Here is a 5,731-nt window from a genome sequence, read left to right on the forward strand (position 1 = left end):
TATGTCTATTTTGGAAAAGCTTTGAAACCCCACTGTGCTCACATTTTCTCTGAAGGCTTCTGAAGCTGTGCTCTTGACGCCAGCCCTGAGCAGATGGGAGGGATTCAGCCACACGCCTGCAGAGTTGGTCCTGACGTTACACCTGTACGGTCTCTCTCCAGGGCACAGGCCTGGGTCCCGGGTCTGTGGCCTGACATTCAGTCATCTGTGTTTTAAGTACCTACTATATCATATGTCCAGTCAGGGCCCAGGTGTAGTGAGTGCCGGAAGCAGGCCAGGATGCCCTCTACCTCGGAACTTAGAGCCTTGTTAAGGTCAGACCAGCAGTGACTTCATGACTGCACTTACAAGTGCACAAGAGATGCTCCAAAAGTTGTTTGTAAGCGAAATGGAACTGGATAGAATTTTAAACTCAAAGCTAGAATGAGGTGAACATTAATGAAAGACAGTTGCCAATTGGATTTAATTTCAGAGATGTCATGAATACACACCTCATCACCCCAAAACCATCCGCACCCCATCTATGGGCTTATGTAAAGCCTTCCTCTTCACTGTTACGGATGAGGCATAACTTGCCAATCCCCCTGGAAGAAGAAAAGCAGCCTCATGTTCTCACTAAAGTGTAAATGACTGCTAGCTGTGCCTTTGCATAAAGAAATGGGGACACTGAGTGAGGAGGGGGGACACCATGGGTAGGAAGAACCCCTGGGAAAGGAAAGACTCACATTGAGGACCCTGAACACCAAACCTGCCCAGGCTGGGCCCTGCCCTTTGGGAAGAGCGCTGGGTTAGGAGTCAGATGTGCTGGGATGGAATCCCAACACCACTCACAGGGCTACCACACCGCTCTGGACCTCACGTCTCTAGTCAGAAACTCACGGTAATAATCCCGCTCCCTTCCTACACAGATAGGTTCGTAAGGCTTGTCATGCATATAAAACTTGTAGGCTGCCCAGTGCTAAATCAGTGGCTCTCAGACTTAGCTAAATCTTAGAACTACCTGGGGAGCCTTTAAAATTCCGTGTACCCAGGCCGCTACCCAGGACCAATTACATCAGAATATCTCGAGGTGGGACCCAGGTATCAGTTTTTTTTTTCCAAGCTCCCCAGGTGATTCTAGTGTGCCACTGGAGGTGAGAATCACTGCCCTAGACCAGTGTTTCTAACCTGGGGGTAATCCAGCCCCCGCCCAGGGGCATTTGGCGAAGTCTGGCGATATCCTTGATTTCACACCTTGGGCTGGGGGGTGGCGCTCCTGGCATCTAGTTGGGTAGTGGCCAGGGATGCAGCTAAATAGCCTTCAATGCCCAGGACAGCTCCCACCACAAAGAATCATCCAGCCCCGTATGTCAAGGCTGAGAAACCCTGCCTTAGACAAACATAAGAAATGTTTAAACTTTTTGATTACCGAGGTCATTTCCCTAGCCTACACCAAGGAGATGAAATCCCAGAATGGCCTAAGATCCTGGAGACCCCCTTCACGTTTGTGGCCCTGGTCTTTTTGTCCCTGAGGGTAGAGAACTCAAAGGCAACGATTCGTGTAAAGACCGTTCGTTCATTCACCACACAAATGTTTAATGAAGGCCTACTGTGTGCCGGGCACTGACTGAACACCACACCTGTTGGGGATCCAGGCGTTCCCATCCCATCCCAGGTACTGAGACCCCATCAGACTTCCACTCCCAATACATAAAGGCCTCAACCCAACAGTCAGGTTCTGATGGGGGTCTCAGTGGTGTGGCCCTGCTGGTGTGAGTGTGCATGTGATGTAGGGGTCCTGACCCCACCCTTGGGAGCCTCTGGTACCCAGGGGAGACTCCTCACTCTGATTGAATACTAGGACCTATTTCAGCGGGCAGTGGGAGCCACAGGAGGTTTTTGAGCGGGAGAGTGACATGACCCACCTTTCAGCAGAACTAATCTGGTGGCCGTTCTCTCCATAGTAAGAAAAGGTGAGGAGTCCAGTTGGAGTTTAGCACAGGGCAGTCACATTTAATTGAAATTCACTTCATATGAGATTAATCTTCTCAGAGAAGTACAGGTCAAATGGAAGGGATGCTTCTTTTTGTACATAAATCTGTAACCAGGGAAGCAGGCTTTGGGCTTTTAACTGCTGCTTTCCATTTTCTCAGCTCATTTCCAATGGCTTGGAAAAGGCTTGCTCCTAAATTGGCAGCTGTATGTACCGTGGTGCTTGTTCAGCCCTCTTTGAGGCATTTTAGCACTTCTGACTTCCAGTGCAAAGCTATTGACGTTGGCTCCATTTCGGGAACACTACCGCAAGCTCCACCACTTAACTGACACTTGGATACCATTGTTACAGGTTATAAAAAAGATTTTCAGTTCTAACCACAGTGACTGATCACATAACTGGGCACTAGGAATGGATTCACTTACTGAATTTCCAAAGCATGGCAAAAATACTGTGATGCCCACAGGATGACAAATGATGGAGTTTGCCTAGTTTCCAGCTCACCTGGTGCCACGAGGCTGTGGAAATTGTGTCACTCCATCTCGCAAATCCCTGGACCTGCCAACTTGGAAATTTTTGCTGTTTTTTTCACATTTTTCAAATGGAAGGGTTACATTATTTCAAAATACACCTGAAGTGAGACCTTATTAAAGTATTTACATCACATAATTTCAAATATTCAAAACCTAAGGGGACTTCCCTAATCGTCCAGTGGTTAAGACTCCATCCTTCCACCGCAGGGGGCACGGGTTCGATCCCTGGTCAGGGAACTATGATCCCTCATGCTGCATGGTGTGGCCAAAAAATTTAAAAAATAAAAGAATTTTAAAAACCCCCAAAAACCAGGACTGCCATGTGCAGCAACTCAGGTGGGAGGGCTGAGGCTGGGCTTCGGGCAATGGAAGGCCCTTACTGGGAACTCGGGGTGAAGTGGCTGAGTGGCTAAGCTCTGGCCATGTGGCCCGGGTTCGAGTCCCATCTCTGCTACTTCCTAGCTCTGTGAGATTAAGGCAAGTCATGCAACCTCTCTGTGCCTCAGTTTGCTCATCTGTAAATTGGGACTCATAATTCCTCATAGACTTTTTGTGAGGATTAAATTAATCTATGTAAGCAACTTAGAGCAGATGTATATTTTATCTGCAAAGAGATTTGAACAGTGCCTGTTGTATAACAAGCCAATTTATGTATGGGTAAAAAAAAAAAAAAAAAATCAGGGGCTTCCCTGGTGGCGCAGTGGTTGAGAGTCCGCCTGCCGATGCAGGAGACACGGGTTCGTGCCCCGGTTCCGGGAAGATCCCACATGCCGTGGAGCGGCTGGGCCCATGAGCCATGGCCGCTGAGCCCGCGCGTCCGGAGCCTGAGCTCTGCAACGGGAGAGGCCACAACAGTGAGAGGACCTCGTACCGCAAAAAAAAAAAAAAAAAAAATCAGAGATCTGAGAGGCACTTCAGAGTAGAAGCAACATAACTCACTGCAGACACAACACAACACGGTGTGGGTGACAGAAGAGCGGGAGAAGCCAAGGTCAGGGCAGCCGGGAAGCAGTTAACAGAAATCAGGAGGGGTGGGTTTCTAGGGCCGGAAGCCCCCAGGCTGCCTCAGTGGTGGGGGTGGTGGAGGAGGCTCGTGCAGAGCCTCTCTCCAACCTCCTGGGGGTGCAGACCCCAGTGCAGGTTGTCTGCCACCACACCCCCAAAGGATACTGACAGGGACCCCAGAGCTTCTGGTGCAGACACAGTGACCCTCCATCACAGGGCTGGCAGGAGGATGGACTTCTGACATGAAACCCCTAAGGCCCCTAAAATGTCATTCTCTGGGCAGCTTCCCAAACCTTCCCACAAGAAAACTCTAACACGTGAACCCCAAGGACCTCTCTGGACGCCCAAATATATAACCTCTGTCTCGGTTAATTAGGACACCACTACCGTTCCTTTCAGGTGCAAATTAAACAGCTCTATGCTGCATTGCAATTCAACTCTGCTTAATTCTCTGAAATATCCCTTATCCACGCTACCCGACCCCACCTGCAGAACTGAGTCTCCAGGGCCTTCACCCACTCACCCCCAGCCCCATATCCCGCCCTGAGCTGGGGACCTGCAGACCTGCAGAGCTGAGTCAACAGAGGTGGCGGGGACCTGCTAATCACCCACGTCACAGGAATGGGTTTCCTCTCAGGCAGAGTTGGGACAAGGAAAGGGATGGCTGTCTCTTTGGAAAAAAGGACTTGTTTTGCTCTGGGAAGGATACTTACCAATCATGACTTCTCCCATTTCCCCTCCAATAACCAAAACCCAACCCATCCTTCAGAGACAATTTTGGGGTCCTCTTTTCCCTTCTCCACAGCCCACAACCCCTGCTTCTTTGAGTTCTCATCCTCTCAAGGGTGATCCTGGCCATTTCCCCTTTTTGAGATGATCTCAATAAAGAAATACCAGATCAGAATGACAAAATTGTTGTTTATTTTATTTTATTTTTTTCTGTACGCGGGCCTCTCACTGTTGTGGCCTCTCCCGTTGTGGAGCACAGGCTCCGGACACGCAGGCTCAGCGGCCATGGCTCACAGGCCTAGCCGCCCCGCGGTAGGTGGGATCTTCCCAGACCGGGGCACGAACCCGCGTCCCCTGCATCGGCAGGCGGACTCTCAACCACTGCGCCACCAGGGAAGCCCTGTTGTTTATTTTAAATGATTGCATGTAACCAATAGTTTAGCAGACAAAAATACAGTGTAATATAATTATGCTGTGCTAATTCCAAGATCATTACACAATTTGTAAAATTAGTGAATTCATAGTGTCCCTGAGGCAGTCTGGTCCAATAATGGTTCACAAGTTTAAAGGTGGAGAATGAACTTCATTACTGTCTCTCTGTGACCTTCATGTGTAACTTCCTTTGGTGATAATGTCAAAAGTTGAAGAGCCCCTCATGAATGTGATGTCTGGGCCAATGGGTCCCTTTCCCCAACACCGCAGGCTCCCACTAGAGGCCCTATTTGAACTCCTAGCACTTAACCCTCAGTCCTACCATTGTTTCAGACACCCTAGTGGACATTTGTCACATTTATGGCTGTCTGCCATCTTGTGAGCAATTCTCCCATGTTTAAGGAGCTTTCTTCAGTAGGAATTCCATCTCTTCAGGGTATTAATAGAAGGGAGAACTAGCTTTCCCAGCCTACCTGCACCCAGGCTCCAGGTGTAAGACCGAGGTGCCCTCACTTATATGCCCCCAACAGAAAAGATTTGGAAAAAGAACTACGTGAGGTGGATAATGCTGATTGGATCCTTTGGGAATCCACAGGGATTGGCTTTGGGATGGCACCAGTGACAGAGCTTACGGTTCCTGGTGTCCAGTGTCATGGTTGCTATCTACACTAGCAGTGGATGCAAAAGCGAGAGAGGCCACCAGACCTATGTGCGTCCTACACACACCACCTCTGAGTGGTCTCTCCAAAAATTCAACTTTGAATCTGGTCAAGTCTCCAGTCTAACTACATATTTACAAGCAACAGAGGGGCAGAAGGACATGTTAAAGGCCATTTCAGGAATTCGATCAGCAATGAGAAACTAGAGGCCAAACAACTTGGTTTCTTCAACAAATGAATTGCAAGGGACAAAAAAAGATACAGACAGGGAACCTATAGACTAAAAGAGACTCAGGAGACATAGCAACTCATCATACTATTTAGCCTTTATTTGAATCCTAATTCACACAAATGAACTACAAAAACTAAAACGAATCACAAAGGACAGGAGATAAACAGTG

This window comes from Pseudorca crassidens, chromosome 5, assembly GCF_039906515.1.
Source record: "Pseudorca crassidens isolate mPseCra1 chromosome 5, mPseCra1.hap1, whole genome shotgun sequence".
Taxonomy (NCBI): Eukaryota; Metazoa; Chordata; class Mammalia; order Artiodactyla; family Delphinidae; genus Pseudorca; species Pseudorca crassidens.